This window comes from Saimiri boliviensis, chromosome 2 (assembly GCF_048565385.1).
Source record: "Saimiri boliviensis isolate mSaiBol1 chromosome 2, mSaiBol1.pri, whole genome shotgun sequence".
Taxonomy (NCBI): Eukaryota; Metazoa; Chordata; class Mammalia; order Primates; family Cebidae; genus Saimiri; species Saimiri boliviensis.
This window is the reverse complement of record NC_133450.1, coordinates 130,740,512-130,752,797: the sequence shown is the minus strand read 5'-3', so window position 1 is coordinate 130,752,797 and position 12,286 is coordinate 130,740,512. Positions and strand designations below refer to the sequence as shown.

General features: G+C 41.2%; 1 protein-coding gene across 9 annotated transcripts in view; it reads left to right on the top strand.

Moving 5' to 3' along the window:
• Nucleotides 1-12,286, top strand: part of PPP1R13B (protein phosphatase 1 regulatory subunit 13B) — a 123,518-nt gene that overhangs the window by 81,394 nt on the left and 29,838 nt on the right. The window contains exon 2 of one of the 9 annotated variants that reach the window (XM_074394371.1): nt 10,059-10,515. The exons of the other annotated variants lie outside the window; for them this stretch is intronic. The gene's annotated coding sequence lies outside the window, so the exon portion shown is untranslated. The remainder of the gene's footprint in view (nt 1-10,058; nt 10,516-12,286) is intronic. 9 annotated transcript variants of the gene reach the window in all.

The following is a 12,286-nucleotide window of genomic DNA, read 5'->3' as shown; positions in this document are numbered from 1 at the left end:
CTTCAACAGCTGCCAGGGAGCAAGTATGCAGGTGCGCAAAAACCAGATGTGGTGTTCTTTTTTTTTTTTTTTTTTTTTTTTTTTTGAGACAGAGTTTCGCTCTTGTTACCCAGGCTTGAGTGCAATGGCGCGATCTCGGCTCACCGCAACCTCCGCCTCCTGGGCTCAGGCAATTCTCCTGCCTCAGCCTCCTAAGCAGCTGGGATTACAGGCACGTGCCACCATGCCCAGCTATTTTTTGTATTTTTAGTAGAGACGGGGTTTCACCATGTTGACCAGGATGGTCTCGATCTCTCGACCTCGGGATCCACCCGCCTCGGCCTCCCAAAGTGCTGGGATTACAGGCTTGAGCCACCGCGCCCGGCTCAGATGTGGTGTTCTTTTATTATTGCCTAAGTTCTCTGCTTTCTCTTTTTTTTTTTTTTTTTTTGGGTTTCTGTAGCTTCCTTACTGTTGTGCCAGCTCAGTGATGCTTTTAAAAACATGTTTTGTGTTTTATCTTGCCTTTTAGATGTTGTTAACAGAAGTGTGGTACAGGGTGTCCTGTAGGCCATGCTGTTGGAAACAGAGCACTCCAGCATGTTCTGCTCATAGTTCTCATGTTGCATGGGATGTGTTTTTTTTTTTTTTTTTTTTTGAGACGGAGTTTCGCTCTTGTTACCCAGGCTGGAGTGCAATGGCGCGATCTCGGCTCACCGCAACCTCCGCCTCCTGGGTTCAGGCAATTCTCCTGCCTCAGCCTCCTGAGTAGCTGGGATTACAGGCACGCACCACCATGCCCAGCTAATTTTTTGTATTTTTAGTAGAGACGGGGTTTCACCATGTTGACCAGGATGGTCTCGATCTCTTGACCTTGTGATCCACCCGCCTCGGCCTCCCAAAGTGCTGGGATTACAGGCTTGAGCCACCGCACCCAGCCGTGTTTTCTTTTGTTGTTATCTGTGCACTTTGATAGCCCATTTTCCTGCCAGTCTCTTTCTAGCCCTAATTATCCTATGCCCTTAGTAGTCTTGCCTTGGGTATAAATGTGTATTGTACTGAATTGAATTAATATGGATGAATTTTTTTTTTAGACAAGGTCTTGCTCTGTTGCCCAGGCTAGAGTGCAGTGGTATGATCTCAGCTCACTGCAGCCTCTGCCTCCTGGGTTCAAGCAATTCTCCTGCCTCAGCCTCCTGAGTAGCTGGGACTACAGGCATGCACCACCACCCCTGGCTAATTTTTGTATTTTTAGTAGAAACGGGGTTTCACCACATTGGCCAGGCTAGTCTCAAACTCCTGAGCTCAAGTGATCCTCCTGCCTCAGCCTCCCAGAGTTCTGGTATTACAGGCATAAGCCACCACCCGGCTCTTAAGTTACTAAGTCTTCTGATTAAAATTCATTCATGTCAAGTCAGGTGTGGTGGCTCACGCCTGTAATCCCAGCACTTTGAGAGGCCAAGGCGGGTGGATCACTTGACGTCAGGAGTTCGAGACCAGTCTGGACAACAGAGTAGACCTCCTTTCTATTTAAAAACAAAAAAGTTATTCACATTCATAGACTAAAATAGCATGTTGTGGTATTATTGCGGGGGGTAGGGAGCTAGCATGCATTTTAGGTATCTAATTGGCTCTTATTAATTTGTGAAACTTAGTAATTGTTGGAATATGAAATATTCTGGTTCAGAATATAATGAGATGTTAAAGAGGCTTGATTTTATTGAACATTTTATATTTTTGCCACCTTTGTGACTGGGAATACTGAATATATAATTTATGTGATAAAAATAAGCATCCAGGTTTATGAGGTATCTTGGTATCATTATCACCTATTATTTGTTTGCTAAGTGGACAAGTAAAATCTACTCTTCAAACCTGAAAATTTATAACCTTGAAGAGACAGGAATAAAGAGGAATGATTTCATATTGATGAATATTATGTGAGCATAGTAGGTTTTATTCTAATTATTTTGCCAGAGTTTTGCATTGGGGATGTTTGTCATTTTTGAAATGACATTTTACTTGAGAAACCACTTATACTTTAAAATACTAGTTATAGGCTGGGTGTTGGGGCTCATGCCTATCATCCCAGCACTTTGAGAGGCCAAGGCAAGAGAATCACTTGAGACTAGGAGTTTGAGACCAGCCTGGGCAACATAGTGAGACACTGTCTCTACAAAAAAAATTTTTTTTTTTTTTTTTTTTTTGAGACGGAGTTTCACTCTTGTTACCCAGGCTGGAGTGCAGTGGCGCTATCTCGGCTCACCACAACCTCCGCCTCCTGGGTTCAGGCAATTCTCCTGCCTCAGCCTCCTGAGTAGCTGGGATTACAGGCACGTGCCACCATGCCCAGCTAATTTTTTGTATTTTTAGTAGAGACGGGGTTTCACCATGTTGACCAGGATGGTCTCGATCTCTCAACCTCGTGATCCACCGGCCTCGGCCTCCCAAAGTGCTGGGATTACAGGCTTGAGCCACCGCGCCCAGCCTACAAAAAGTTTTTAAAAATACATCAGTGATGGCTGGGTGCGGTGGCTCACACCTGTAATCCCAGCACTTTGAGAGGCTGAGGTGGGTGGATCACAAGGTCAGGAGTTTGAGATCAGCCTGACCAACATGGCGAAACTGCCTCTCTACTAAAAATACAAAAATTAGCTGGGCATGGTGGCAGGTACCTATAATCCTAGCTACTCAGGAGGCAAGAGAATTGCTGGAACGCAGGAGGTGGAGGTTGCAGTGAGCTGAGATCACACCACTACAGTCCAGCCTGGACTGTCTCAGATAAATAAATAAATGAAACAAAACAAAATAAAACAGCAGTGTAAGCTGGGCACAGTTGCTCACACCTGTAATTCCAGCACTTTGGGAGGCTGAGGAGGGCAGATCACTTGAGGCCAGGAGTTTGAGAGTAGCCTGGCCAACATGGTAAAGCCCTGTCTCTACTAAAAAAATACAAAAATTAGCCTGGCATGGTAACACACAACCATAATCCCAGCTACTTGGGAGGCTGAAGCAGGAGAATCGCTTGAACCTGGGAGGCAGAGGTTGCAGTGAGCCGAGATCGCACTAGTGTACTACAGCCTGGGCAACAGAGCCAGACTCTATCTCAAAAAAAAAAAAAAAGAAAAAAAGAAAAGAAAAGAAAATGAAATCAGTGTAGTGTGGGAAGTAAAACAAAGAGAAATTTAAAAATTTTCTCTAAATTCCCAAAAGTATTTATAGTCTTTTTTAAATCTTGTGATGATTGAATTACAAGATAAGATACTAGATATTTGGTCTAATTTTTTTATTCTTTTTTTTTTCTTTTTCAATGCAGTGTCCAGGAAATATTTTTTTTATTCTTTATTGTGAAATATATACACAGAAATGTATGTACATGTATAAAACCTGTACAGATTTTAACAAGACACTCAGAGTCAGGCATGGTGGCTCATGCCTGTGATCCCAGCACTTTGGGATGCCTAGGTGGGTGAATGACTGAGGTCAGGAGCTCAAGACCAGCCTGGCCAACATGGTGAAACCCCGTCTCTACTAAAAATACAAAAATTAGTCGGGCGTGGTGGTGCACACCTGTAATCCTAGCTACTCAGCAGGCTGAGGCAGGAGAATCACTTGAACCTGAGGGGCAAAGGTTGCAGTGAGCTGAGATTGCACCACTGCACTGCAGCCTGGGTGACAGAGTGAGACTCCATCCCCACCCCCCCTACCCCCCCAAAAAAAAAGAAGAGACACTCAGGTGACTACCACCCAGGCTTACAGTTTCTCTCTTTGTTCCTTTTAAAGCAATTCTATCCAAGTTATTTTAGTTGTAGACAGACCAAAGACAGAAAAGCAAGATGGTTAATGGAGGCCACTTGAAGTCTCCTCTCAGATTTCATAGAGAAAGAAAGAGTATTTTTGGAGATAGATGTGTAAACAATAATGCTAGGCATGAAAAGTGGAATAAGGCACCACAATAAAGGGATATGTTTTAATTAACTTTATCAAGGTTGATGTTGGGAAATACTTCCCAAAGGAAAGAATCTGAGGCTTCTACAAAGATACAGAGAAATAGACATGAAACTCTATGGGGGCAGAGAGGTATGAACAGGACTGTGCAGCATGAAGTATAGGGACAGGCAAGGGGGAGGGCATACTGAGATGGAGGAGAGCAAGAGGACCAGCCCAGGAGAGGCCAGGTCTTCACCATGCTAAGAGCTCAGATTAATCTTGTGGGATTTTAAGCAAGCTGTGTTTTAGAAAAATCCCTGTGGTCCTGGCCTGCAAGAATTCTTTGTCAGCAGTGGGAGATAAGGAACAGGATGGGAATGAGACTGGAGACGAGCCTTGTGAGGTCATTGTTTGCTGTGCTTTGCAGTGGTGTCACAACTACTGGAATCTCAGACTTTCAAAGGAAGTATTTGAAAATACAGTTTCACCGGTGCAGTGGCTCACGCCTGTAATTCCAGCACTTTGGGAGGCCGAGTTGGGCAGATCACAAGGTCAGGAGTTCAAGACCAGACTGGCCAACATAGTGAAACCCCATTTCAACTAAAAATACAAAAAGTTAGCTGAATGTGGTGGTATGTGCCTGTAGTCTCAGCTACTCGGGAGGCTGAGGCAAGAGAATTGCTTGAACTCGGGAGGTAGAGGTTGCAGTGAGCTGAGATTGCGCCATTGTACTCCACCTCAGGCGACAGAGTGAGACTCCACCAGGATCAGGGAGAAGAAAATACAATTTCAGGGATATGGTGATATAAGCAGAAAAGGCATCCAGTTATCTATAAATTACCCTTTAGAATAAATTTCCCTTCTTATTTATTTATTTTAAAGAGACAGGGTCTCACTCTGTTGCACAGGCTAGAGTGCAGTGGTGCAATTGTGGTTCACTGCAGCCTGGAACGCCTGGGTTCAAGCAGTCCTCTCACCTCAGCCGCCAAAATATCTGGACTAGAGATGTGTGCCACCATGCCCAGCAGTTTTTAAAATTTTTTGTAGAGATGGGGTCTCACATGTTGCCCAGGCTGGCCTTGAACTTTTGGCCTCAAGTGATCCTTCTGTTCCAGAGCCCTTTGGTGTCACTGGGCAGGTGACATTAAGTCCATTTTGTCACTTCTCATAATCTTCCAAAAATAAAGAGCTGCCTAGAGTTTTTCATTATTACATTTATCTAATTTTTTAAATGAATCAAGTAACATATGTTTTTCAATGGGGAAAAATTAATCCTTTCTCATTAGTTTTGAGCTATGTGAAATTGTTGATGTTTGATCATTTTCTGATCTGGCAAATCACAAGGTCAAGAGATCGAGACCATCCTGGCTAACATGGTGAAACCTTGTCTCTACTAAAAATACAAAAATTAGCTGGGTGTGGTGATGCACGCCTGTAGTCCCAACTACTCAGGAGGCTGAGGCAGGAGAAGCACTTGAACGTGGCGGGGCAGAGCTTGCAGTGAGCCAAGATCACGACACAGCACTCAGACTGGTGACAGAGTGAGATTCTGTCTCAAAAAAAAAAAAAAAAAAAAAAAAAAAACCAGCATTTTTATATGATTTAGATTATTAAGATGTCTTCATGGTGTCTAGTAGAGTGTATACTCTTTGACATAATAAATGGCTGTTGATTAGGATCGCTCCTGCGTGATGGAAGGAGCACCTGCTTGCTGTCAGGAGATGCGGCTAGGATCCTGGCATGGCTACTGATCTGACACTTAAGCTTAAGAAAGCCAGTCAACGAACTGCCCAGAGCCTTAGTTTTCTCACTTGTAAAATAAGCTTAAGAATTTTCCTCCTAGGGTTTTTATAAGCATCCTCTAAGGTAACTATAAAGTGAGGTATATATAAATGTCTGATATGCAGCGGCATTCATTACATGTTAATTGTTGAATCTCTAGAATAAATTCAAGAATTCATTAAAAAAAAAACTGAGTTCTAGGCCAGGCGCAGTAGCTCACGCCTGTAATCCCAGCACTTTGGGAGGCTGAGGTGGGCAGATCACCTGAGGTCTGGAGTTCAAGATCAGCCCGGTCAACATGGTGAAACCCTATCTCTACTAAATATGCCAAAATCAGCCGGGCACAGTGGCGGTGCCTGTAATCTTAGCTACTTGAGAGGCTAAGGCAGGAGAATCACTTGAACCCGGGGCGGGGAGGTTGCAGTGAGCCGAGATTGCGTCACTGTTCTCCAGCCTGGGCGACAGAGTGAAACACTGTCTCAGAAAAACAAAAACAAAAAACCAACAACATACTGAGTTCTTCCCATCTCTGAAAGTGAATAAACATCTTGAATATCAAAACAGTGCTATGAGAGAATCCTTGGAGAATCAGGAAGAACTTCAGGAAGCAGATGGCATTGCCCTGTAGGTCTTAAGTGATAGGTAGAGTTTAGGAAGCAGGGGGAAGGACACTATGGCAGCAGGAAGAGCGTGAGTGAGATATGCACACGGGAAGGTGTTTGTTCTAGAACGGAGAGGCAACCACAGATGTGGGAAGTCATGAAGAGCAATCGAGCAGCAGCTTTTATTTAGGGCAAGGATGGCTTAATTCAAAGATGTTGCTGCCGAGACTTCTGGAAAAACGCTAAAGCCATTCATAGAAATAGGGAACTTAGGGAGGGAGACAGGCTTGGATGGAGAGAGAGGACTTTGGTTGAGAGAGACCAGAGGTGGATGTTTTGGCAATGTGTATTCTCATATAAACTTAAGTGCAAAAAGGAATGAGCATGAAACTATTGAACTATTTCATGTCATCTCACTAAAGCTTGAAAGCTTAGGGAATTTTTTATTCCAAATAATATGTACTTTTTTTTATTCTGGTTTCAATTTATTTCAAATATCTGAATACATTGACCAGCATATGATTTTAAAAAGTCAAGTACACAGGAGATAAGACATTGTGAACAAAAAGTGACAAACACCTTAGATAGTGTTATGACCAGACACAGGCTATAAAACAGCTGCGCTTACTTAAAGAAATGATGTTTTGATGGTATGTTCAGGAGAATAGGAAATTTTTTTTTTTTTTTGTAACACAGTATATGACCAAATCTGTTTATCTTTTTACATTTTACAGGTAAAAATATATATTTCAGCATGGCAATGTGATTATAATTTGCATATTTCTTATGAATGGGTTTGATCTGTAGGGGATATTTCTGGATAGGGAAAGGAAAGGCAATAATAAGTTTAGAAATTTCAATTTGAGTTAGATTCCATGCCCTTTTAAAAAGTTATCTTTGAAATACTAGCCCCTCTTCTTCCAAAACACATTGGATATTAAAGAACTTCTCAGTAGTAACAAGTGATAATACTCATGAGAAATAGTACAATTTTACTGTATAGCTCTGTTACTATTATTATTGAGATGGAGTCTGGCTCTGTCACCCAGGCTGGAGTGCAATGGCACCATCTCGGCTTACTGCAACCTCCGCCTCCCAGGTTCAAGCGATTTTCCTGTCTCAGCCTCCCAAGTAGCTGGGATTACAGGCATATGCCATCATACCTGGTTAATTTTCGTATTTTTTATAGCAATTGGGTTTCGCCATGTTGGCTAGACTGATCTTGAACTTTTTTTTTTTTTTAATAAAGAAGAGGAAGAAAGGGAAAGAGGAAGAGGGAGAGAGAGGATGGGGGTATTGCTTTATTGCCCGGGCTAGAATGCAGTCTAAATATGGGTATGCCTATAATTGTCCTTAATAATGGAGATATGAAAGAAAATGAGGGAAGAGAATAACAAACAAGGAGCCAACCAACATTTCGTTTAAACTTCTAAGTTGATATGATGTGGTACTGATAAGAGTGTATATTTTGTGTATTTAAAGTGGAGAGTTCTATAAATGTTAATTACGTTTACTTGTTCCAGATCTGAGTTCAAGTCCTGGATATCGTTGTTAATTTTCTGTCGCATTGATCTGTCTAATATTAATGTTGAAGTCTCCCACTATTATTGTGTGGGAGTCTAAGTCTCTTTATAAGTCTTGTATGTCTGGGTATTCCTGTATTGGGTACGTATATATTTAGGATCTTTAACTCTTCTTGTTGTTGCGTTGTTTCTTTTATCGTTATGTAATGTCCTTCTTTGCTTCTTTTGATCTTTGTTGCTTTAAAGACTATTTTATCAGAGGCAAAAATTGTAACTTCTGCTTTTTATTTATTTATTTTTGCTCTCGTTTGGTTGGTAAATCTTTCTCCATCCCTTGTTTTGAGTCTTTGTGTATCCTTGAATGTGAGATGGGTCTGGATGTAGCATACCGATGGGTTTTAGTTTTTTGTCCAAATTGCCTGTCTGTCTTTGAATTGGGGAATTTAGTCAATTTAAATTTAGAACTAATAATGATATATGTGAGTTTAATACTGCCATTTAATATTAGCTGGCTATTTTGCCCATTAGTTGATGTAAATTCTTCATTATATTGATGCTCTGTTTGGTATTTTTTAGAAAGGCTGATACTGTTTGTTCCTTTCTATGTGTAGTGGTTCTTTTAGAAGCTCTTGTAAAGCAGGCCTGGTGGTGATGAATTCTCTGAGTGCTTGCTTGTTCACAAAAAAACTTTATTTTTCCTTCACTTATGAAGCTTAGTTTGGCTGGATGTGAAATTCTTGGTTGAAAGTTCTTTTCTTTAAGAATGTTGAATATTGGTCCCCACTCTCTTCTGGCTTGTAGGGTTTCTGCTGAGAGATCTGCTGTAAGTCTGATAGGCGTCCCTTTGTGGGTAACCTGACCTTTCTCTCTGGCTGCCCTTAGTATTTTCTCCTTCATTTCAACCCTGGTGAATCTGACGATTATGTGCCTTGGAGTTGCTCTTCTTGAGGAATATCTTTGTGGTGTTCTCTGTATTACTTGGAGTTGAATATTATCCTGCCTTACTAAGTTGGGAAAATTTTCCTGAATAATATCCTGAAGCGTATTTTCCAGCTTGGATTCATTCTCTTTGTCACATTCAGGTACACCTATCAAGCGTAGATTAGGTCTTTTCACATAGTCCCATATTTCTTGGAGACTTTGCTTGTTCCTTTGTATCCTTTTTTCTCTAATCTTGTCTTCTTGTTTTATTTCATTGAGTTGGTCTTCGACCTCTGATATCCTTTCTTCTGCTTGATCAGTTCGGCTGTTAAAACTTGTGCATACTTCACATAGTTCTCGTATTGTGTTTTTCAACTCCATCAATTCACTTATTTTCCTCTCTAAATTGTGTATTCTTGTTGACATTTCGTCAAACCTTTTTTCAAAGTTCTTAGTTTCTTTAGATTGTGTCAGAACAAGTTCTTTTAATTCACAGAAGTTTCTTATTATCCACATTTTGAAGCCTGCTTCTGTAATTGGAACACACTCGTTCTCCATCAAGCCTTGTTCCGTTGCTGATGAGGAACTGTGATCCCCCACCGAGGGAGAGGCGTTCTGATCTTGGGTATTCTCAGCCTTTTTTGGCTGTTTTCTTCCCTTCGTTGTAGATTTATCCATCTGTGGTCTTTATAATTACCGTCTTTGTAATTGAGTTTCTGAGTGAACGTCCAACTTATTGATTCTCAGCGCCGAAATCTGAGCAACCCACTGCACCGACTAAATCAGCAGTGTTAAGATTGATGGTGCTTTTCTGACTCTGCACCAAGAACTGACGCTCCGAGGCGCCGGCAAAACTGCCTCGCCGGTCACAAGAGTCGCTCTGGCGACCCGTGGGGCTCCTCCACTGGGAATGTCCTGGTGTGTGAGCAACAAGAATTCATGTGAAGGTGTGGCGTCCTCTCGTTCTTTGCGTTTTCACTGGGAGCTACAATCCCGAGCTGCTAGTGATCAGCCATCTTGGATCCTCCTCCCGGAAAATATTTTTAAATAACTCTGCAGACTGAAAAAAGAACCAAACAGAACTTTCACAAATGAAAATTTTAAAAACCTCAAATTAAAAGCTCAGAAGAAGGGTTTAACACATAGAGACAAATCTGAAGATTTATAATGAATAACAGAAATTGAGAAATCGCGTTTTGAAACTTTTGTATCAACTTAACAGGGTAATCTTATGTCTGCTGACTGTGATAATGAAAACAGTGTGATGTGTTTGGTGCTTCACTTCTATAATAATTTATTTTTGTTTTATTTTATGATAAAGGACTCATATCTGGGATAACATACTGTTAACAATTCAGCAAGAAGACAGCGAACTTAAAAATAGACAAAAGATACAAACAGATATCTCGTCAAAGAAGACAGACAAATGGCCAGCAGGCATATGAAAAGATGCTTAACATTTCCAGTCACTGGGAAAATGTAAATTGAAACCACAGTGAGACACCATTACACACCCACGAGCATTAAGCTATCATCAAAATGAAAGTAATAAATATTGGCAAGAACGTGGACACACCGGAACCCTCATACATTTGCTGGTGGGAATGTAAAATAGTGCAACCACTTTGGAAAAGTTTGGCAGTTTCTTAAAAAGCTAAATATAAACTTACCATACAAGTCAGGAATTCTACTCCTAGGTATTTACTCAAGAGAAATGAAATATATGCTCACACAGACTTCTATGCAAATGTTCACAGCAGCACTGTTATTCATACTAGGTAAGAAATAGCCCAAATGTCCGCTAACTGGTAAACAGATAAACAAAATGTGGTGTATCCATCAGACTGAGTATGATTCAGCATTAAAAAGAAATAAAAGCTGGACGTGGTGGTTTATGCCTGTAATCCCAGCACTGTGGGAGACCGAAGTGGGTGGATCATGAGGTCAAGAAATTGAGACCATCCTGGCCAACATGGTGAAAACCTGTCTCTACTAAAAATACAAAAATTAGCTGGGCCTGGTGGTGCATGCCTGTTGTCCCAGCTACTTGGAAGGCTGAGGCTGAGGCAGGAAAATCACTTGAACCCAAAAGGTAGAGGTTGCAGTGAGCAGAGATTGCACCACTGCATTTCAGCCTGGCAACAGAGCAATACTCCATCTCAAAAGAAAAGAAACAAAGAAATAAACTACTCAACACAGATGAACCTCAAAAACATTACACCAGTTGTAAAAGACCACCTATTGTCTGATTTCACTGAGGGGAAATGTCCGGAAGAAAGTAAGTCTAGAGACAGAAAGCAGATCAGTGGGTGCCTGCAGCCGGGCTGGGCGCAGAAATCCATGGTGAAGGGGCACAGGGTAACTTTTGGAGAATGATGGAAACATTCTAAAACAGAATCGTGGTGGTGGTTGCACAACACTATATATTTGCTAAAATATTTAAATGTTCCAGTTACAATGAGTGAATTTTAGGATATGTAAATTATGCTTTAATTAACTCTAAAAAAGAAAAATCTATGACTTGAAAAGTTAGAAAAAATAAGAAAATCTAGGAATAGGGCTGGAAGTGATACTCAGAATGAATACATGACTTTAAATTATTTATTATTAAAAAGCAAACTAAAGTGAACTCTATATTCAACTTAATAAATGAGAAAAAGTTTAAAATAAAAGATATAGGATGATTAAAGGTAAAAGTGGAGATGAATAATACTGAATACAAACAGAACAGTCAAAAGAATACATTAACTTATAAGGAGACATAACCATCACAGATGGGGAAGAGATTAACAGGTTCATTAAACAGTTACCATGTACTACTTAACAGACCCCACTTTTTTTGTTTGTTTGTTTTTGAGACGGAGTCTCACTCTCACCAGGCTGGAGTGCACTGGCGCAATCTCGGCTCACTGCAACTTCTGCCTCCCAGCTTCAAGCAGTTCTCCTGCCTCAGCCTCCCTGGTGGCTGGGACTACATGTGCAAGCCACCACGCCCAGTTAGCTTTTGTATTTTTAGTAGAGACAAGGTTTTTCACCATGTTGGCCAGGATGGTAGCAGACCCTACTTTGAAATGGACCGGACCCACTGTGGAAATAAGCTACAGATGTTTCATAGAGAAAAGCAACAGACCCAGTGAGTTCCAAGTCAACCTTTGAACCCTGTTTCATGGACACACTCCATATTTCATTGTTTCTGAAATCCGAGTCCATCTCATCATCCCTGTTGTGAGCTGGCAGTTTGAGAGAGCTGCGGGAAAAGCTTCTGCAGACCACCCTGGAATCATCGCAAAGTACTGGTGACAGCGAATCTTTTAAGGATAGTAGTTTTTGAAGTTCTCTATTATTGCTGGTGATAAACCTTGTATCCAAGGTTTGTCTTTCTTCACTGTGGGCTGAGAGACTGGTACTTTTAGCAGATACTGTAGACAGGACAGCAACAAGGCTGTTTTTTCCTGATGGAAATTTGCTCTGTTTCTACTTCTTGTCCTTTTGAAGATTTTCCAGTCTTCCCTGCTTTTGGTGATTCTTTCTCCTCATTTTTATTCGGCA